Source organism: Oryctolagus cuniculus, chromosome 7 (assembly GCF_964237555.1).
Source record: "Oryctolagus cuniculus chromosome 7, mOryCun1.1, whole genome shotgun sequence".
In the NCBI taxonomy this organism is placed as follows: domain Eukaryota; kingdom Metazoa; phylum Chordata; class Mammalia; order Lagomorpha; family Leporidae; genus Oryctolagus; species Oryctolagus cuniculus.
The window spans coordinates 73527599-73550160 of record NC_091438.1 but is presented as its reverse complement, the minus strand read 5'-3'; the positions used below and the strand labels follow the sequence as shown (position 1 = coordinate 73550160).

General features: G+C 38.3%; 1 protein-coding gene and 1 pseudogene across 1 annotated transcript in view; both read right to left on the bottom strand.

Annotated features, from left to right (window-relative positions):
* Positions 1 to 22562, bottom strand: part of DPYD (dihydropyrimidine dehydrogenase) — a 962084-nt gene that overhangs the window by 29759 nt on the left and 909763 nt on the right. The window lies entirely within an intron of this gene.
* LOC127493512 (ubiquitin carboxyl-terminal hydrolase isozyme L5 pseudogene) overlaps positions 14794 to 22562 on the bottom strand; it is a 52416-nt pseudogene continuing 44647 nt past the window's right edge.

The following is a 22562-nucleotide window of genomic DNA, read 5'->3' as shown; positions in this document are numbered from 1 at the left end:
ATGGAATCTTGAACAACTCGCAGCAGTCTCCAGAGGGCTGGGCCCGGGTGCCTGCAGCTGACACCTGGGTGTCACAGGAGAAGTGGGGTACGTGGAGGAAGAGCTGCACGAACGCTCTGATGTAACCAAGACCCAGCGGGCAGCGGGTTCCATCTAACAGAACAGGAAAGGAAAGGCTTTATGGTGGAGGAAGGATTTCCACCATGATCAAAGACTTTAAAAGGGGGAAGGAAAGGAAAGCAAAATAAAATGGAGTGAAGAAACTACAAATGGATCTCACTCTACTATGGCTAAAGTAAAGAAAGTGACTGAGGATACTAGGAGATAAATCCTGGCAAACGACGGCAAGTTCTGAATTCTGAGCAAAGCAGTTTGGATTTTATTCTTTAGGTCATAGGGCAGTACCAGATACAGGAAACTATGTGACTAGATCTTTGTGGAAGCAGAAGGAAGGGTGAATTTTGAGATGCTTACTATGGCAGAAAGAACAAAATAATTCACTGTTGAAGATAGGATTCTGCTAAACTGATCTTCTGTATATAAAGAGAATCGAAAATGAATCTTGATGTGAATGGAAGGGGAGAGGGAGTGGGAAAGGGGAGGGTTGTGGGTGGGAGGGACGTTATGGGGGGGAAGCCATTGTAATCCATAAGCTGTACTTTGGAAATTTATATTCATTAAATAAAAGTTTGAAAGAAAAAAAAAAGAAAAAAAAAGAAGATAGGATTCTGGTAGAAGCAAGAGAGTGAAGTAGATGATCTGTAGGATTATCATTTTTTTAAAGTTTTATGATAGGAAATAAAAAAGTTTTATGGTACAATGGTTAAATTTATGAGTCAATATGACAGGGTTAAGTGATACCCAGATAGCTGGTAAAACATTATTTCTGGGTGTGTCTGTGAGAGTATTTCTAGATGAGACCAGCATTTGAATCGGTAGACAGAGTAAAGATTACCTTCACCAATGTGGGCTGACATCTCCCAATCTGTTGAGGGCTGGAATAAAACAAAAAGGCGGAGGATGGCAAATTACTGGAGCACGGGCTGGGACACCCATGCTGTGCTCCAGGGCCACAGGCCTTGAACTCTAGAACGTTGCCCTCATCGCTCAAGCCTTCAGCTGCAGGCACTGAGATACACCATCGTTTCCCCCGGCCCTCAGGCCTTTCGGCTCCGACTGAATTACACTGTAGGCTCTCCTGTTTCTCCAGCTTGCAGAGCATATTATGGAACTTCTTGGCTCTCATAATTGAGTGAATTAACCCCGCATTACATTAGAACTGCTAGTTCTAATACATAAATACTGATTACGTATTCTAACACAGAGGGTCCAACATGGATCTTCATTTCCACACTGTCTACTACTGCTACATCCTCGCTCTCACAGTGATCTTGCCCTGAAGCCATCCCAGAATGAGACCTCTAGTTCTTTTTTTTAACTTTTATTTAATGAATATACATTTCCAAAGTACAGCTTATGGATTACAATGGCTCCACCCCCCATAAATTCCCTCCCACCCGCAACCCTCCCCTTTCCCACTCTCTCTCCCCTTCCATTCACATCAAGATTCATTTTCGATTCTCTTGATATACAGAAGATCAGTTTAGCATACATTAAGTAAAGATTTCAAAAGTTTGCTCCCACACAGAAACACAAAGTGAAAAATACTGTTTGAGTACTAGTTATAGCATTAAATCACAATGTACAGCACACTAAGGACAAAGATCCTACATGAGGAGTAAGTGCACAGTGACTCCTGTTGTTGACTTCTATCTCCTTGTGGGTCATCTTTCTACAAATGCTTCTCCCTACTCTCTATTCCCTGCTCAGTCACGAACTCAAACCTTCTTCAAAATTTGGAACTTGAGTTAATAGGGCTGCATAGTCTATAAGCTTTGAAAAAGTAACTTACTGGTCCAAATGAACATAACACAGTGCTAATGGGGAATGTAGGAGGGTGAAATAGAGTTCGTTTTTCTTTCCTTGTACTGTGGAGGATCTTTGCTTGTTTTTTGTAGTGATGATAGGGAAGGGGAGAGATATGAGAGAAACAAAATTACTCAACATAAGTTGTAGTGAGAGGCAAGTGTAAGTTCTATGAAGGAAGGAACTACATTTTCATCATCATCATTTTCTTCCTTTTCATCTCCACCAACATCAGCACTTTTGTTGAGCACTGCTATATACCAGATGCTTTGCAAAGTACAAGAATCTATAATTTCCTCTTCAATGCAAGCCAATATGGTAGAATTCTTACGTCCATTTGCAGAAGATAAAACTGAGGTTCAGAAAGGTGAAGTAACTTTTTCCTAGTCTCTCAATAATAAATAATAGATCCAAGATTCAAATCCCAGCCTGCCAAATGCCAGACCCTATTCTACATTGTCACTCATATTTCTTTGTAGTCATCATGAAGCTTTGTATTGGTAAGTATTTAATATATTTTATGGATATAAAGAGACATATTACATAGGTCCTGCTTTTCTTGAAATCTATGCTCCCTGATACTGAAGAGGAAAATATCCCACACAGTGGAAATCATTAAAAAAAATGCTGAACACATACCAGGCAAAATATCTGAATTAGTTCTGTCCTGTTTATTACTGGCCTCAAGTTTAATGAGCTCAAGTTAATACAGGTGAAAGGCCACAGTGTTACATGCAGCAGTTAATGAAATACCATAGAGCTGCTGAGAAAATGATTAGCAGACAAATGTGAATTTAATATACTTCATCTTCAAGAAGCAATGCCCCATGGGAGGCACTTTGCTGGGGGGGGGGGGCAACGTGGCATATTGGAAATAGTACTCACTTGAGAGTTAAGAGATGAGACTCTGAGCTTAGCCTTGCTAGGAGCTAGTTTTTTGACCCACAGCAGGGTGGTGTTCCCTCTGCATCTCAGTTTTCTTTAAAATCAGGGGTTTGAGATGATCTATGAGGCCCCTTCCAGTTATATATTTTGTTTTGTTTTCAAATTCACGGTAAGAAATCCCTGTGTTTTATGCCCAGGTAGAATCACACTGTCTGTGGATAAAATATTGCATTGAGTCATAATTATAACTCTCCCCTACCCCCAAATTAACCATACAAAATTCGGAGCTTATTTAAGCTGCAAAGCACAGAAAGCTTGGATAACATTTATCCAAACTTCCATGGTTGAATGAGTTCACAAACTGCTTCAGGCCTCATTGTTGAAAGGTATAACCAAAGATATCAGAGCTATTATATCTCATTACTAAATAATGAAATCTGTATATATAATTAATAGAATAAAATATTTTTGAAATGAGAGGTATTATAATTTTCATGAATTAGAAATTCATAGGTAGCAGCCAACTCTACATTATAATTAGCTTTAAAAAGTTTAATGTATAGATGCAAACTCACTGAGACATATTCTATGGAAAGCAATCACACAAATATTAGAAGTGATAACAAGAATGAAATCACCAAGCAACTAAAAATAAAATACATGTATACTTGTAGTTGTATTGGATATATATATTGGAATTTCAGGATATTAGGGAAAACGGAACCTTCTATGAAAGCAGTGCCACTTGCAAAATGATCCCTGATCTTAGCTGCAGGGATTAACTAAATGATGCAGAGAAAGCACATGCCTTTGGTGTGCCTCAGTTTTCATTTGCGTAAGACAGAAATATCAGTAATCACCCGCCCATTTGCTCTTCACAATGAATGTTTGAAACAGGGAAAGCACTAATAGATTAGTAAAATACAGCTAATACTATTTTGAAAACTGTAAAGCAGTATAGAAATGTATTACATTATTATATTGAGCATAAATCTGATTTATGCTGAATATAATAAAATATAATAATATAATATAAAAATGAAGTGAGTACTCTGAATTATGAAAATGTCACAAAATATTAACTACATAAAAAGAAAGACTTCTTGAGCTACAGTGCTTCCAGTGCCTTAGGAAGACTTGGGTGAAATAATTTGCTTTTGAACTCTATCTTCAAAATGCTACTACTTTCATAGCTAAATGCTGCATAAATGTCAAGGGCAAAATCCAACGAGAGGAAATGGAATAAAAATTATTTCACACAATGGGATTGGAGGGAAGGAAAACAGAAAAATGAGATGATGAGGAAATGGATTTTCTTTAAGTATAAAAAAATAGGACTCAGATTATCTTTGGAGTAGATTAATTATTTTATCCATATTTATTCAATGCAGTGCCTAATATCTTCCTATAAAAAACACTGGGATGACTGCTTTGAGTCTTTTTACCTGAAAGTATGGCACATAACCTAACCATTACATTTTGATCTATTCAAAAACCCTATTTTAAGTTATAATTCAGACATATTGGAATAAAATGGTCATTATTTTGAATGTCAATTTTTAGAGTTTCTATGATAAACAACAAATTTATCTTATAGGGGAAATGAAAGCAAGTGCAAGTTTTGTTAGATGACAGGAAAGAATTTTCTAATATAATTAATTACCATACCACAATAAATATTTAATATGGGAAATATCTTTTATGTATTTGACAAAGTGCTCCTTAAACATTAGCTTCTGCATGCAGAACAGTACTAAACATCCAAAGAACAAAATTCATCATAAATCTGTGTCTGTCAACTCAGAGACCACTGCTTCTCCTCTACATTGACTGGCTTTGTCCTTCTTGAGCTTTTCGGCTCCTATTTTACTCAATAATACTGTAAGGTTTTTGATATTTCAGGGGTGGGAAATCAAAGAAAGATCTAATAAGTTATGTCCTTGAAAAGGCTTACTTCTCAGAAATAATCATCAAGTGTCCACTGTTTGTCTAGCACACACAGTATGTGAGGCACTGAAGACATAATAGAGGGCAGAAGGATTATACATAAACAAATATTCAGATAGATATAGAAAACATTTATTACCATCTGCAATGATAGATACTTATCTGGTTATTTGCTCAAGGTCTAATCTTAATCTTACTCTCCCTTTGTTGTACTCACCAGGCAAAATCTTAGTTCTTGTCAAGACCAATTGTTCTGTAACTATATATTAGAAATTGAAAATGGCTGGTGAATAATACTGCTCCATTTCCAAACCCACAAGAATAACAAATGGATACTCAATGTTGCCCAATAAGCCAAGGTATGTTAGCAGTGTTAATTTTCATCATTTTCCCTCCACAAAATGACATTTTCATATCTTCTTCTCTCCACCAAATCTAAAATGCCATTTCTTTTCATTCTGAGTTAATGATCTTGCCTCATATTAGCAATTGAAAATACTAAAATCATTATTCTATTCTAAATATCATTAGTCCCTCTAATCTGTACTCTCACTCTCCATCATCTCCTCTGTTGTGACAGGAACTATCTTAGAGCCTTACAGAGAATCCACTCACGGACTCTGTCTCACATACCCTCTTGACCATCTGTAGAAATCTGTGTGATTTCTCTCTTTGACCATCTCAGAACTCACCCTAATTTTTGGATTATTTCCAATAGCACACAGATATGCTTTAATCTTTTCCATCTTTCAACTACAGACACTTCCAGGCATCATTTATCTATTTCTTTTCAAACCCCTTTTAAGCATTGTTAGTATCTGTCCTCAAATCCTCACTTTCTATTCACTCCTCAACATATTCTTTTCAGGGCTTTGTCCTCCAATACAAGCCATTGAAATGCTTCCACAGCAGGGCCAACATTTACTTTGCAAATCTGGTAGCAATCTTCGGAGGCTAACTTTATGTCTCAGCAACGTTCAATCTATGTAACCCATACTGCTTCCAAACAGGGTGGATATTTGGCATAGTAGTTAAGACACCACTTGGGAGGCCTGCACCCTACATCAGAGTGCCTGGGTTCACATCCTAACTCTGCTACTGATTTTGCAATTTCCTACTAAAGCACACACTGGCAGGGTGCAGATGACGACTCAAGTAATTCGGTTCCTGCCATCCACTTAGAAAACTTGGATTAAGTTCCTGACTCCTGGCTTCTGCCTGGTCCAGCCCAGGCTGTTGCAGGCATGTGAGGAGTAAACCAGTGGGTGGGAGATCTGTCTCTGTCTTTCAAGTAGATAATACAAATAAGAATAAATTGTTTAAAGATAAAAGAAATTCCATATATTTAGAAAAAGAATATCTAAGGCTCAATCCAGGATGCTCTTCTATATCTACCTATAAACATACTGTTTCTAGTGATTCATTCTCACCAATAGCTTCAATAGCATTTATGTTCACAGCTGTCAAATTTCTTTCCTGTCCTTTATACTATATTACAGATTCATATACCCAGAAATTTGATTAACTTATTTAATCAAATATTGAACTGTGAACTTCGCATGTCTTAAAAGGATCCTGATGGTAGGCATTGTGACACAGGGGGTTACGCTGCTATTTATGACTTGGGTTTCCTGTATCAGAGCACTGGCTGGAGTTCCAGGTGCTCTGCTTCTGACCCGGCTCCCTGCTATGTGCCTGTCAGTGCACTGGGAAAGCAGCAGAGAGCCACCCACGTGGGACATCTGGAAGAAGCTCCTGGCTCCAGCTTTTAGCCTGGCCCATGCCTGGTTGTTGTGGCCACCTGGAGAGTGAACTAGCAGATGGAAGATCTCTCTCTTTGTCTCTCCCTTTCTCTATAACTCTGCCTTTCAAATAAATAAACCTTTCTTAAAAAATTTAAATGTTACCTCCTCAGAGAAGCATTCCTGATTTCCCAATCTAAAGGAGGCCCTCCAAGTTACACTCTCCACATCTGCATTTAAAAAAAATGCTCACATTGTTTATTCATTTATTTTTTTTCTCTTCATCCCCTCTAGAATGGGCAGAATAGTGTGCTCAGCAACTTTGTTTACTGATATTTCTCCATAACTTTGGACAATGTGGGGCTCATTGTACATTCTCAAATGAAAGAACGTTCTAGATAGCAGTACATTTCTGAGTGCTGTAGTCTTTGAACTTGACTTGGCTTCCAATTCTCAATTGTGTTATTCACTAAATTTTTGACCTGGTCATATTTTGTTTAACTTTCATAAGATATCAGTTTCTTCATTCAAAAAATTGGAATAATATAATGTTATAGCAAGATTTAGTTTATGTAAATTATTCAAATGAAGTTAGAAATTGATATATAGTAGGCACCTAAGAATTCTTTTCATCAACATTATTTCATATAAATGCTTATTGATATTATTATTAAAGAAATTCTAGTAATGAATTAGATGTTTCTTTCGGTTATTAACATTGTGTATTTACAAATAAAATATCAGTAAAATTATCCTAAGCTATTTATTTTAAATATGGGCTTTAAAATATTTTCTGTATGCTGAACATTATGCTAGAGTAAACATTTCTTGTCCGGCCATCAAATCATTTTTTTCTAATATTCTAAGGGAATATTTTCTAATTCTAAGGGAATTCAATGGATTAAGCATATTTTACACGATGGAGAATTGCTTTATTTCACATTTAGATTGCACACACTATGTAAAGTCAGGATTGCTCATATAGTTATGTAATTTTATGCTCCACATATTTAAATAAGTAAAATTAAGTAAATGAACATCTGATAGTTGAAGAGTAAATGTACACAGCAGTGCTTAAAGAATGAAAGCAGGACCATTCTCTTGCCTAAAGTAAATGCTGTCATCTATGGGGGTAGGGGAGGACGCTAAGATCTGAGCCCATTACCGTGCTACTTCATGAACATCTGGCAGTCTGTCACTTCACAGGCAACAACATCTTCTCTAAACAGAAGAGACTTGAATTCATCAGGGATTCCCGTAGTACAGTATATGCTTAACTTAAGTACCTGCTTTTCCGTGATTTCCATAGATTATCATATTCATGACACTGTGGAGTGAAAGCATTCTTCTCACTCTCTAACCAGAACATGAAAAAGAAATTAAAACATTGGCAGGCACTTTGTCTCCAGTTTGTTGGACAAGTAAGAAAAGGACTTTCCACCCATTAATGTAAATGAAATTCTGTCAACTTAGAGCATTTAAACAAAGATGACAGCAGCCTGTCTATTAATAAATACCTGACAAGATAACAATTACAATTGTAGTTGACTGTTTTTCTTTCAATAAATGTAGGTCACTAGGTATTTTTAAAGAATCTATTTAAAAGAAAGCTACAAACCTCAAGAACTTTCTCCCTCATTTCTGTTACTGCAGAAAGAAACTTTAATTGTACCTTCTTGCCTTCTTTAGAGTAGTTCTAGAACATCATAACCAAAGCTTTTTAAGTACACATAACCATGTAATTAAAGACTTATTGTATGTGTGTATACACATACTCATACAATACATAGCTATCAATACAGGCAAGACATTTACATGCTAATGCAATATATTTTCTATTCTATAGACATTTAATGTAGGGTAGGTTCTCTGTCATCTGGGGATGTTTATTTAATTTAGGGATTACCTGAGTACTTGTGTTACTACTTCTATTTGATTTGGGATTTTTTTTTTCACTGTTGACTATCAGAAAGGGAGGATAAGGATATGTAACAAACGATCTACCTGGTTACTCTTCAAGCTTTGGGAATACACTAGTCGAGGAGGAAGAGGTATATTCAACGAATCAACTGAGTTTGGGGAGATTATTTGTGGGATTTACCATTCCACCATGCCCAGGACCCCATTACTGAAATTCAAGGAGGTGAGTTTCTGAATAAAATCAAGATGAACTTTTCAAATCTCCTTTTTGGAAGATCTTTCTATTTTCTCTGCCTATCGTGGTCTATGTAGAAGTATTAGAGTGTCAGTTATAAACACTGCCAAAACCATGGATAATTTTACCTTTGTCTAGTGTAAGTTCAAAGTAGAACACAGTATTTCATTACACTTAAGATGCTATCATATATTGTTTTTATTCATCCGATGAGGAAACTATGAACAAATAAATTGTTGAACATGTTATTAAAACTTTCTTGTCAATTTTAAGACATCCTTTTTCAGAAATGTTCAAACATGGAAAATTTATGTGACAGAGTTGATAAAATGTATTGTGTTCTTCAGGTACCTCTTGCCTGAGTTCTCGGTGTCTTTCTCCTTACTGTTAGTAGCCTTAGTAATGGTGTCTCATTGCTCTCAGAGCTTTGCTATGTGCAAATAACATCATCATTCCTAAAATTCTACTTATAAATAAAAGTCCACATGTTATAAGTGTAAAACTTCAAAAGGTTTACCATCAAAGAAATGCTGGAACAAACATTGCTCTATTTCCAGTTTTATTACAGAAAACAATGTATGAGTATCTCAAAGAAAGAGAAGATGAGATGGGACACTGTCAGATATTACTAATTTGGGTTAAAGTCAGATGTGAAAGCTTTTGGGATAGGTGACCTTGTTTTTTCTCATCTTCATTTCCCCTTCCATTTTTTTTTAAATTAAAGAATAGGTACTATATGTACTCTCACTTCTCAATCTTCCAATATGAGTTCAAGGAGAAAAATAAAAAAGCAACATTTGTTCCTTCAAAAAAAAATCATGTTCTGATCATGTAAATGATTTTTTGTAATTTAGTTATCCGAAAGAGACAGAGAACGCTCATTTGCTGGTATACCTCAAATGCCCACCAAGGCAAGGGCTGGGGCAGGCTGGTGCCAGAAACAAGTCACCCAGTCCAGGACTCCATTGTGGCAGGACCCCAATTACTTGAGCCATCACTGCTGAAGCTGGAATAAGGATCCAGAGCTGGGAATCAAACCCAAGTAGTCTGATGTGGAATGAAGGCTGCCTAACTGGTGTCTTTAACTGCTGGGCCAACTACTCACACCCTGACCACTTTCTTAGGGTCATGATTTCCCTCTAGTTTTTCTGAATGAATGTCTTTGTGTAAGTAATACATGAACATCTGACAGATTTACTTACTCCTTAGAGAAATGTCTGTTAATCAGTGTGCAGGGGTAATTCTAGCACTGCCTCTTCGAGATACTTTTTCTAAGGCAGAATGAGCTGCAGTAAGAAAGATTCATAGGGCAATGTCAAAACAACACAGCATCATTATGTTTTTTAGTGACTGATGTATGTTATGTCAACCAACAATTCTAGGAACAGTAGGTTTTCCCTGAATTAGAATGATTCAAAAATATAATGTCATATTTTATTAGAATCAATAAAATCATAAGCAAATACCATAGATTCCTGTTAGTCATCCAGTGATGGAACTGTGTATGTGGATACACGAATATATTCCCAAAATGCAAATCAGCTCTAAATACCTAAGTAAACTGTCTCCCACTTCACAGCCATTGTAATCCATCTCTTAGGTCAGACAATCCGCGAGATTTATCCTTCTGATCACACAGGATTTACTGCTTTTCGTCATTCATCTCTCACATCCAGTAATCCTTTTACCTCTCCTTTCCAAGTTTATAACTTAAATACAATCTATTCACTACTGAAAAAAAAGATTCTAGTGTAAATAGGGTGTCTTAGCCAAAGAAGCTACCACTGGCAATTCAACAGTTTTATTACACACAACAACACAATGGGGAGCCTGACTGTGTGCTAATCTTCCTAGGTGTTTCCTGTCAACACAGACAAGTAAGCTGGTTGCTGACTTTGGGGTTCTCACCTATTCTGACCTCTTTTTTATGGTCTGGCATCAGTTTATGTTTGAGAGAAATTTTTTGATGGGGCAGAATTGGCTTCTGTGAGTTCTACAGTTTGTTGTCAAAAATATTTTGAGTTTATTGTTTTTAAATTTCAAAAAAGAAGATCAGCTAATTTGTATTCATTCTTCAGAGTCCTAAGTGTTCATTACAAAGAGAATGATGCAGGGGCCAGCACTGTGGCGCAGCAGGTTAAAGCACCTATCTGCAGTGTTGGTATCCCATATTTGTGCTGGTTCGAGTCCTGGCTGCTCCACTTCCAATCCAGCTCTCTGCTATGGCCTGGGAAAACAGTGGAAGATGGCCCAAGTCCCTGGGTCCATGCACCCATATGGGAGACCTGGAGGAAGCTCTTGGCTCCTGGCTTCAGCTGTTGCGGCCATCTGGGGAGTGAACCAGCAGATGAAAGACCTCTCTCTCTGCCTCCCTGTAACTCTGCCTTTCAAATAAATAAATAAATCTTTAAAAAGAGAGAGAGAGAATGATGCTTTGGAGGAATATATGAAGTTTGTAAAATGCTTCCATAATATATATTTTAAGTGAAAGAAAAAGGTTAGAGCCATCTAAGTTAAAGTATTTTAATTTAGTTTAAGAAGTGATTGGTTTATATGTAAAACACACGTACACTGTGGGATCTCTAAGGAGTGAGAATAAAGGTGATTTTTATATTAATTTATTTTTCTAATTTCTACAGTGAGCACACATTGCATAATCAGAAAAGTGTTCTTAAAACAAATATTGTCTTAAAAGGCACACTAATGGGAAATGTTATTTAAAAAGCTTGTGAAGAAATAAAATTATAACTGTTATTATGGCCAAAACAGTATCCCATTATTTTTAAATATGAATCTCAAATTATAATCTAGAATGGTAGCTAACAAATTTATGCTTTGGGAGAATTCATGTGTAATGACTAAACAGATAGAAATATGATAAGCAAACCTCAGGCCTGCTTCTAAAATATAGTTAAGCACATAATAAGAAAGAAATATTCGTTCACAGCAGGAAAGCATGGCCTATAGTTGAGAATATAGATTTTTATTTCTGAGAATATAAAACTTTTAAATTTAGTTCTGGAAAATTAATACCCTTCAAAAATTAAACTATATTAACTTTCTACCAAGAATTAAAACTATAATGCTAGCTTTCATTAGAGTAGGTTCTTTTCCATTTGTATTGCTTAAAGAAGACATACACTTAGACAAATATACATAGGAAAATATTTATAATCAAAAACACAGATTAAAACTCTGTCCCTTTAAAATCAAGCTACCTAAACAGCTACCCTTTACTGAATGGCCCTAAGCCTAGAAGTCTCACATCTCCAGAAGGATCTTAGGTGCCAAGTATCACCTGCAGGTCTAGGTAGAATGAACAGAGCAGAGGTGCCCTAGAGTTGAACAAGTGTTTACTGCTGCACACACTATGTTTCAATCTGTCTATCTGTGAATTGAAAAAGCAAAATATTTTTGGAATAACTGTGGTGATGCCTTTTGTAGACCTGTCTTTTTAATGCAGAAGTCAGTGAGTATGGGAGAAACTGCACTAGAAAAATGAAACCAATGTATAAAAAGGCAAAGAAATACTTTATGTATATTAGAGGCAGCAGCAGCAGGTATGCTGGCTCTGGAAAAATAAGGCATCAGTGTAGCTGGAGAATCTGTAATCAACAGCTGGTAAGAGATAGTGAAGGGTGGGACTTTATAAACCTTGAAAACCCATAAAAATAATACTTCATCAAGCATTTAAAGTGAGTGGGTATTCATAGTCTCTAAGGCCTACCATAAATAAATATATATAATATGTATATAAAATATGAATATATGTGTGTATAAAATATGTACCACGAATGTAAATGTAAACCCACACAAGCACAGAGGTAGAAAAGCCAATTGCTTTATAAATTCTACCCTCTGGTAGAAGCAAAAAACAAATGCATAAAAGATAAACTAGGTACTGGCATATGATATAACAAAAAAGGAGTAAGTGCAGTAAAATGTTAATGAGTTAATAAAATATTGATTTTTGCCCTAACATATAAGATATTGCAATTCAGGAGATCTAGCTACACAGACTATAGATGCTGAGTCAGTGGAAGTGATCTGAGAGCCTGGGTAGTCTTCTGTCTGCATGACTCAGATACCGTAAAGCAGTGTTTACTGAGCACCGACAAATTCTAGGCATTGACTCTATCCCAATCCGTGAGGACACCCAAGCTGACCATACCATGGGAACCCTGGAAAGCATGGCTCTGGTGCATCTTTCCCAGACACAAGCTTAAGAGACCTGGATATATCCGTGTCCTTGAAACGGGTCATGGTGGCTGTGGGTGTTTGGTGTAGCATTTTAGACACCTTTTGTGATGCCCTAACGGGTTAATAAAGTAGTTTTTAAGAATCCTCTATGTTTATGTCTGCAGTGTGGCCATGTCAGTAATGATTAATGAGAGAGGTGTGCAGTTCCCTTGGGAGAACTGGCTGGCCCTTCTCCCCAGGGAAAGTGTGCTGTTTCTAAAACATTTTTTGCCTGCATGGCCTCTGTTGGAACTCGGCCAGTGCTGACAGACAACCACAGCCAAGTCACAGACAGACAGACATAAATAAGTTAAAGTCACTTGATGTGAAACTAGTATTTAAGTTCCCCACCTTGCACACAAGTTGCAATCCCATCCACCAGGAGGATGCTTCCTGTCGCAGTTTTCCTAGCTGGAGCCCAAATGCTGTCTCCAGGAGTCCCCGGGGCTTCTCTTCAGTGTTGTTGCTGTTGTCCTGTCTGGTGATGTGGCTTTCTCTTTATGCTTTCCTTTGTTCTTCCTTATTAATAAATATTGTGAGAGGTTTTTATTTCCTTGGAATTTGAATTGTCTACATGTGTGGCCTCATCACATAAGGCTTTAACGTTACATGCCTGCATCACACTTTGGAGGATCTGAATCCAAGTCCCAGCTCTGTTACTGATTCCACCTTTCCGCTAAAGTGTTCTCTGGAAGGCAGTGGTGATGGCTCAAGTACTTGGGTCCCTGTTACCCACATGGGAGACCTGGAATGAATTCCCAAAGAGCTCCTGCATTTCGCCTGGCCCAGCCTTGGTTGTTGTGGGCCTTTGGAGGGTAGTCATTTTGGGAGCTCTCTCTCTCTCTCTGCCGTTCAAATTAAAAATAAAGTCCATGGAAAACTTATATGTTAATTTTAGTACAAAAATTTTGAAAACCACATACAACAGGGTCTTCAAAAATTCATGGAATGTGCATATTATGAAAAAAAACACACCTGGATTTCTATTTTTGTACCAAAACAAACTATTTTTAACTCCATTTTCCTTGAACTTTTTGAAATCCAGTATATAGCTGGTGTGAAGTAACAATTCAGGAATCTACTACCTCATTTGGGAGGCTTTTCTCACAGACTTAGTTTCTGTATACAGTCTGTTTCCTGCCATGTTGTACAGTGCAGATCAAGTACAGGTTTTGGTTATAGGCTCCTGATACCTACTCTAGAAGGTCTGTGAAGAAGCAATCCCAGGCCCCTGGGGATAGAAAGCATCCTGACAGGTTGAAGATTTTAACACTAGCAGGTTTCCAAAATGAAACCTTTATTGATTGAATGCCTTATCAGCATCAAGTGGTACTCATTTATCTACTGCTTTCAATATATCTGAATACATGGATAAGCAAAGATCTCTTTCCTGAATAGTGTTCGCAGAACATCACCCAGAATCACGAGCTAAAGCAAAGCTTCCTTACAGTTGTCTGGTTGCAGGGGTCACTTATGCAAGGGTCAAGCACTCATCAGTTTCCCCACACACTAATTCACCCTATATACTGGGACCTTCCCATATTCCACAAGTTAATACAAGGACAATTAGAAGAAAACGTCAGTCCATTGCATGAGGACTGCATGAAACTTTTATTCTTATAATGTCAAAGGTAAATTTTTTAATGTTTTGTGTAGAAGTTTTGCATTTTTAATCATAAGTGGAAAATTAGTCTACAACCATTGTCTATAATTTTCTTTAATGTAATATTTTTATATTTTCATGTTAAAGTTGAACTTGATTCACTGATTTTTGGGGGAATTATCTACTTCTTTTAAAACTTTATGGAAAGGGAACAAATTTCATGTATTTGCTATATACAGATTTAAGAACATAATGGTACTTCCGACCCTACCCTCCTCCTTCACTTACTCCCACCCTTTTCTTGTTTTTCTTTTAGTTTTTACAATGACATACTTTCAATTTTTTTATAATCACAAGCTTAACTCTCCACTAAATACAGAATTCAATAAGTAATAAGCAGAAACTAGAATCGTTTAAATAACAGAGAACATCTGAAAAACTATTAGCTATTCAGATACAAAACTACCCACTCCTGATATCCTTTTAATAGTGAATTTTAAAATTTGCTTTCAATTCTGTCAACGATTACTGGTTATATATTTTTTAAATATGGGGGAAAGAATACAGCTTAGCAGTTAAGACTTGTTAAGATTCCTGCATCCCACATGGGAGTACCGGGGTTTGATTCCAGCTCCAGCTTCTGACTAGCTCCCTGCTAATATACACACTGGGAGGTAGCAGGCGACCGCTCAGGTATTTGGGTTCCTGACATTCATGTAGGAGACCTGGATTAAATTTTGGCTCCTGGCTTTGGGCCTATACGTATCTGTGATGGGGTATTTGGGAAGTGACTCAGCAGATGGAAAATATCTTTCTCTCTCCATCTCAAATAAATAAACATAAATAAAAACATAAGAAAGTTGGGGTAGGTTTTATTTAATTAGAAATTATCCCTTCTAGATGTTTTTTGTTAATGAATTATGTCTAAAACATTATTATTCCTAAATTCCCTCCTGTATGAGTTCAATTTTCATTTTTAACAGCATATAATTTTACTTTCTCCTTCTTTTGCAGTTTTATGATAATTATATGTATTTATTGGATTTTTCTTTATTTAAAAAACTTTTATTTAATGAATATAAATTTCCAAAGTACAGCTTATGGATTACAATGGCTTCCTCCCCATAACGTCCCTCCCACCTGCAACCCTCCCCTTTCCCGCTCCCTCTCCCCTTCCATTCACATCAAGATTCATTTTCGATTCTCTTTATATACAGAAGATCAGTTTAGCATACATTAAGTAAAGATTTCAACAGTTTGCTCCCACACAGAAACATAAAGTGAAAAATACTGTTTGAGTACTAGTTATAGCATTAAATCTCAAAGTACAGCACACTAAGGACAGAGATCCTACATGAGGAGTAAGTGCACAGTGACTCCTGTTGTTGACTTAACAAATTGACACTCTTGTTTATGGCATCAGTAATCACCCTAGGCTCTTGTCATGAGCTGCCAAGGCTATGGAAGACCCCTGAGTTCACTGACTCTGATAATTTTTAGACAAGGCCATGGTCAAAGTGGAAGTTCTCTCCTCCCTTCAGAGAAAGGTACCTCCTTCTTTGATGGCCCATTCTTTCCACTGGGATCTCACTCGTGGAGATCTTTCATTTAGGTTTTTTTTTCCCCGCAGAGTGTCTTGGCTTTCCATGCCTAAAATACTCTCATGGGCTTTTCAGCTGGATCCGCATGCCTTAAGGGCTGATTCTGAGGCCAGAGTGCTGTTTAGGACATCTGCCATTCTATGGGTCTGCTGTGTATCTCACTTCCCATGTTGGATCATGGATTTTTCTTTTTTTAATGTCACTTTTTGCTTCATATTGTGGTTACTTTCCAGACAGCTCTGGAAATGAGGACATTCCCTGTAGATCCACTGTGTGCCAGCCCAGGCTGGCCTGCCCTTCTCTGGGAATACCTGACTCTCTTCACATAAGTAATCTTCAGGTTCCACTATGAACTTTTCCTCCTTCTATCTTCTCCCTGTCCCTACCCATCTCTGGATGCTCTTTCCTTTTCTCTTTCTTTTCATTTTTTTTTAACTCTTTTTCAAAATTTTATTTAAGGTATACAAACGTCATGCATTTCATATATACAAATTTAGGAACATAGAGATTCTTTAAAGCTAGAAAATTTGGCTTCCCAACATGTAGAACCACTTAAATATCTGCACACATGTGGAGGAAGCAATAGATGAGTACAAAATAGATTCCATGATTCCTGCCTTCAGCATAGAGCCAGGAATAGGTAGTGTATCAAAGAATGGGCTCTGAGGTATGCATTTAGCCTACAGATTAAGACACTAATAAAGATGCCTGTGTCCCTCATTAGAGTGCCTGGGTTCAACACCCAGTACTGGCTCCTGACTCCAGCTTCTTGCTAATTTAGGTCCTTGGAGGCAGAGGTGATGGTTCAAGTGATTGAGTTCTTATCACCCATGAGACCTGGATTGAGCTCCTGGCTCCTGATTTCTGTCCTTACACAACCCAAACTCCTGTGGGCATTTGGGGAATGCAGTAGATGTGAGCGCCCTTCATGGTCTCTCTCTCTTTGTGTGTGTGTGTATGTGTGTGTGTGTGTGTATCTCCTCACTTTCTCCCTTCCTGCCTGCTCCCATCCCTCACTAACTCTCAAGTTTTAAAAACAATTAAGGGGCTGGCACTGTGGTGTAGTGGGTAAAGCCACTGCCTGCAGTGCCTGCATCCCATATGGGCACCAGCTTGAGTCCTGGCAGCTCCACTTCTGATCCAGCTCTCTGCAATGGCCTGGTAAAGCAGTAGAAGATGGCCCAAGAGCTTGGGCCCCTGCATCCACATGGGAGACCCAGAATAAGCTCTTGGCTCCTGGCTTCAGATAGGCACAGCTCCAGTCTTTGGAGCCATTTGGGGAGTGAACCAGTGGATTGAAGACATCTCTCTCTCTCTCTCTCTCTCTCTCTCTCTCTCTGCCTCTGCCTCTGCCTCTCTGTAACTCTTTCAAGTGAAATAAATAAATCTTTAAAAACAATTAGGTCTAACTGTATGAGCTGCATTAGTGGCTGTTTAAGCATCTGGGAAGAGCAGCATCCTCTGAAGAGTACTGAGTCAGGAATCAGGAGACTGAGCTCCTAGGATCTTATTTAAATTAGTTTTCTGCCACATTAAAAAACCAGCTCTCATCTAAGGATTTGTTCACCAGATTTCTCTCTTACTATCTGCTTAAAAGATTAGAGAGGTATAAAGATACACATTGCAAAAATAATCTAAGTTTTACTATCACATTTATCTGCTTCCAAGCTTTTACAACTGTTTGTTTTTAATAATTCACTTTTCAGTGGTTTAGACCAGGTCATGTGAAAATCTAAGTGAAGTGAGAACATTATTCTGCCAATTGCAGATGGACGAAAAGTTTGGAGGGTTCTGATTCCATTCTCGGCACGCTTACCTGGGCAAGAGACAGCAGCCGCCCTGACGGAGGCCTCTAGTGTACCACAGACAGACTCTTCATCTTTCTGAAAAATTGTTTTTAATGAAAGAGGAGGGATAACATAACCCTTATGGTTTCTTGAAGGCTTTGGAGACAAAAGGCTCTTGCCTTCCAGTATTAGCAACCTGGAACAAAAAGCATTCATTACCTAGCATGCTTGGTTTACTGTGATTTCTAGTGGCACACTAGAGCCCAAGCAGAACAGCTCTGGCAAAGAAAGCCTGACACTAGTGCTTTAAGAATCCTAGCTTATGAACATCAAGAAGAAGTGAATTCTTAAGCCACCCACAACACATCTCAACACGTCAGTGTGTCCCCAGCAGTCAGTAACCGTTTTCTGCACCAGAAGACCGACCGTTCAAGGCAACAGCATGGAAATTAGCGCACCCAGTGTCCTGCTTCGCAGCCCAGTGCCTTGATTTCCATGAGTTGACAGGGAGATGATATCAAAGGCTGCAGAAACGGTGTTAAGGGATAGCTCAAACGCCGGAGTGTGTGCTGGAGCAGGTGAGCAGTTAGGATCGTGTGTCACCGGCTGACAGGAGAGGGGGTGTCGGGCTACCCCGCGAGTGAACACGGGCCCTACCGTAGAAAATGTGCTTTTTGTTCCGACTCCGGATATCTAAAGGGAGGGGCAGCCTTTCTGGCGTGAATACACTGCTGCTGTGAGGATCCAGGCAAAGGTCTTCATGGGGTTTGTTTAAAAAGGTCAGCTCAGGAACTACTGACCCCCATGACTTCATCCTGACAGTTTCAGCCCTCTCACAAAATCACTCTTGTCACTTGTAGCCTCCTGTGCTTTTCTGAAAACAAAACCCTCCACCACCTGCCGTCCATTATTCCATCAGTGAGCAACATGCGCTCTCTTCAGCTGATATTTCAATTTATTTGTGGTTAGATGTGCAGTAATCCTCTGCCTGAAGCCGAGGGAGCAGTTTAAAGATTTAAAACAAAACAAAGCCAGTGCTTCAAACATCTCTTCATGCAAAGCTTACCAGACGCAGAAATGTGGCTAATTCTCAACCACACAAAAGCAAAATGAAGACACGCAGATGGTCAGTGCCTGCCCTCTGCAGAGGGAGAGGCAGGGTTGGCTCCAAGTAACAAATAATTATCCAGGCCCTTTGTAAATCAAGTTGTACCACTTCTCCTGTGAGCATCCACAAAGGCGGCTGCATATATTTGCTATTAGCTCCTCTTTGTCTGGGGATTTTGTTAATGCCCTTTCTTCCTATAAGTTTATGTCGTCGTGTTCTCACATTTGACACCGACTGCAATAGCCTTGCGGAAGGGACCTTTGTTTCTATTTTCTTCAAAATGTGTATTCCTCAATGAGGTTTCATCTTAATCTCTTCTTTTCAAAGGGATATGAATTGAACATGCAGAGAATCAGCCTAACAGGACCGATTATCAATTTCCATTTCCTTTCAGTGCCTTTGCCACCCGTGGGCCACCTAGACAGCCTTCCTCCAAGACAAAGGGTGTCTGAAGCGGACAACTTTATTTTATACACGGGTCTCTTGGTGGACGACAGAGACTCATCGCCCGCAATAAATCCTTCCTCCGACCCTTTCATATAATGCACAGCTGAGCTAAAAAGGAAATCAATGTTGCAATTTTAATTTAGCACTTTCATTCCGTTAATTTATCTTAAAAAAATCCTATCGCACGACTTTCCCTTGTCAAAACAGCCAATTCCTGCCAATTCCTGTCAATGTGAAAATGCTTTGAATTTCTGCCCCTCTCCACCATCCCCTGCCTTTTTTTTTTTTTTTTTTTTTTTGATTATAGTAGGATGGCTGTAAAAACCATGGGTCACATACTAAGCTCTCCATGTTTTTCTTGTGAGTGCAAAGCTTCTTTTGAAAGCAACGTGAGCTCAGCAAGTTGGAGAAGGATGCCAGCGTCTCTAGGGAGAAAAGAATCCAGGGCCAGTATCGTTTGTTAGCTTTGCTAAAGATGTTTGAGGTATGCGACTGCCATGGAATACCAAGTGTCTGAAGTGCATGTTTGATGGAGAAGCCTGATCGAATTAGTAAACCAGGGCTATTTAATCATGATTAATCCGTGGGGGGAGCTGGAAGTAATGAAAAACATTGTGCTTTCCGTCGGGGCACTATACAATGACACCGGTTTCTTTCTTTTCTCTCTGTATTTCCAAACCTGTGAATAAGCCACAGATGGAGGCTTATTACAGTGCTGTCATAGAGATATGGGGGCAACTGGACGCCACCCTGCATCGGTGGCCATGGTGGAGATGTTCAGTGGGAGGCTTGGGGAGAATACTTTGGGACTGCAGACTGTTGGGTGGCCAACAGCACTCTTTTGTTCAAATATCACGTTGCTGGAGATATCTTTCCTAACCATCTTCCCTGCTTCCTGACACTCCTCCTAGTCTACCCTTCCATGCCTTTCTTCACCCTTAGCGGTTACGACTTTCAATCTCACCTTATAATATACTTACTATCTGTTGACTGTCTATCTCACCAAAGGTAAGCATCCTATTTGCTCATTAAATTATCTTCAGAGTAGGGAATAGCTTTTTAGATCTTGTGGGTGTTCCAATAAAGATGTTTTCAAAAGAACTGCTGGAGGTCTCTCTGTCAAGTGGCCCCTTGGGTACAGAATGGCAGTGTTGGACCTGTAGAGCTACCCCAGAATGGAGACCTTGTGTGAAGGGGTTACTGCAGGCTGATTCACATAATGACTGTGTTGGCAAAGAAAACCACCGCTTGTTCTCTTTCTTGAAAATAAAACCTTCATGATCTCTACAAGATGTGAACATGGTACAGGAGAGGGAGCCCAACTCCAAATAGTGGCAAGGAATTAGCCTCAGTGTGGGCTTGTAAATAAAGTCAGGTTCTGGCTCTTGAGTGTGGCTGAGATAAATCTAGGTGGTCTGAGTTTAAAAGAGGCTTCAGCTATTGGATCAGCAGGCTTTATGAAAAATAATTCAATGAGGACCATTATAGCACATGTACTAAACACTGCAAGGGAGACACATCACGGCAGAGATCAACAGGTGGACTATGACCTAGGGAATTAGCAGGTGTGTTTCAAGTCTACAGCAAGATATAGAGTGTGCCTTTCTGGGGAATCAGGGAAGGTTTCTCCAAGAGATTGTCTTGAATTTACTTTTCTTTGTTTTTTTTTTTTTTTTTATAAACTATATAAAAGGTTTATTGCTGTTTTATTCTAAACAGAAAAAAGAGGGACAATGCATATATCTCTGAATAAGTGCAAAGGCAAAAAAATCCATGCCATAGAATATTATTCATCAATAAAAAATACTATTGATACACTAACAGCCAAAGTGAATTTCCAGAGAGTTATGCTGAGTTAAAAATGTTAATGCATTGTATAATACATTAATAAACTTTACACATCAATATTCTTTAAATGCTAAAATTTATGAAACTAGGGATTAATGGGGGAAGGAAAGAAACCTGAGGTATCCTTGAGGTGATGGAATTTGTTATACCTTGTCTGTAATTGTCCGTATGTTGGCGGTGATATTGTACTGCAGTTTCATAAGATGTTACCATTGCAAGGTGGAATACACATGATGTCTCAGTATTATTTCTTAAAAATGAATGTGAATGTATAATTATCTCAAAATTGAAAATTTAACTTACTAATTGACAAACCCTCAAGAGTAAAACTCTAGTAAATATTTGTACAAGTATCAAACAATACAAAATATGGAACTGAATAGATATCAACATGTTGAACTTCTCTGAAGATAAGTTGTCCTATTATTCTGTAATGGATTTCCTGAATGCACGAATCCAATCAGAATTAGATGTTCCATACGTATTGCTAAGATAATAACAAAAGTTTTTTTTTAAATGCTTTAAAACCAGAATGTTATGTTAATGAGATTAGCTGAGTCACTTTTGTATCCTTTTTTCTATAACTGGTCACACTGCACTGATACAGTTATCCGGATTGTATGTCCTTAATCGGTCTTTCTCTTAATCCATCTAATTCATACTGTCAATCATTAACAGGAACATAACTGACAAAGTGAAAAGCATCTTCATTTGCTGATGTCTTTGCATCAAATTCAGACATTTGCTGTCTGGTAAAACCTTGTGTACACGTGGAATCACATCCAAATTGCTCAGTGCCATACTTTTCATAGCTGCATCAAAACTTTGTGAAAATTCTTCAAACTCTGATAACGCCTCTCCTAAGTGGACATCTTGATGGGTACAGTTCAGTAACACACTTATTTTGGCTTGAGTAGCACAAGCATTATTAATTAGCTGCTTGGCAAAAAATATTGTGTCAAGTCTGGAGTGCTGGACCTCTGAGCCTGCTGGTTCTTCTGGCTGCCACTTGAGAAGAAAAATTAACCCATGAACTGGCTTAATATATATTCCTTGTTATCTTTATATTTCTTTCTTAATATCTTTTTAAAAATGACTTATTTAGAAGTCAGAATTACAGAGAGACGGATAATCTGTATGCTGGTTCATTCCCCAATGGCCACAATGGCCAGGGCTGGCCAAGCAATACTTCATCCAGGAGCCAGGAACTTCATCCAGGTCTCCCATGTGAGTGCAGGGGCCTAAGTACCGAGGCTATCTTCCACTGCTTTCCC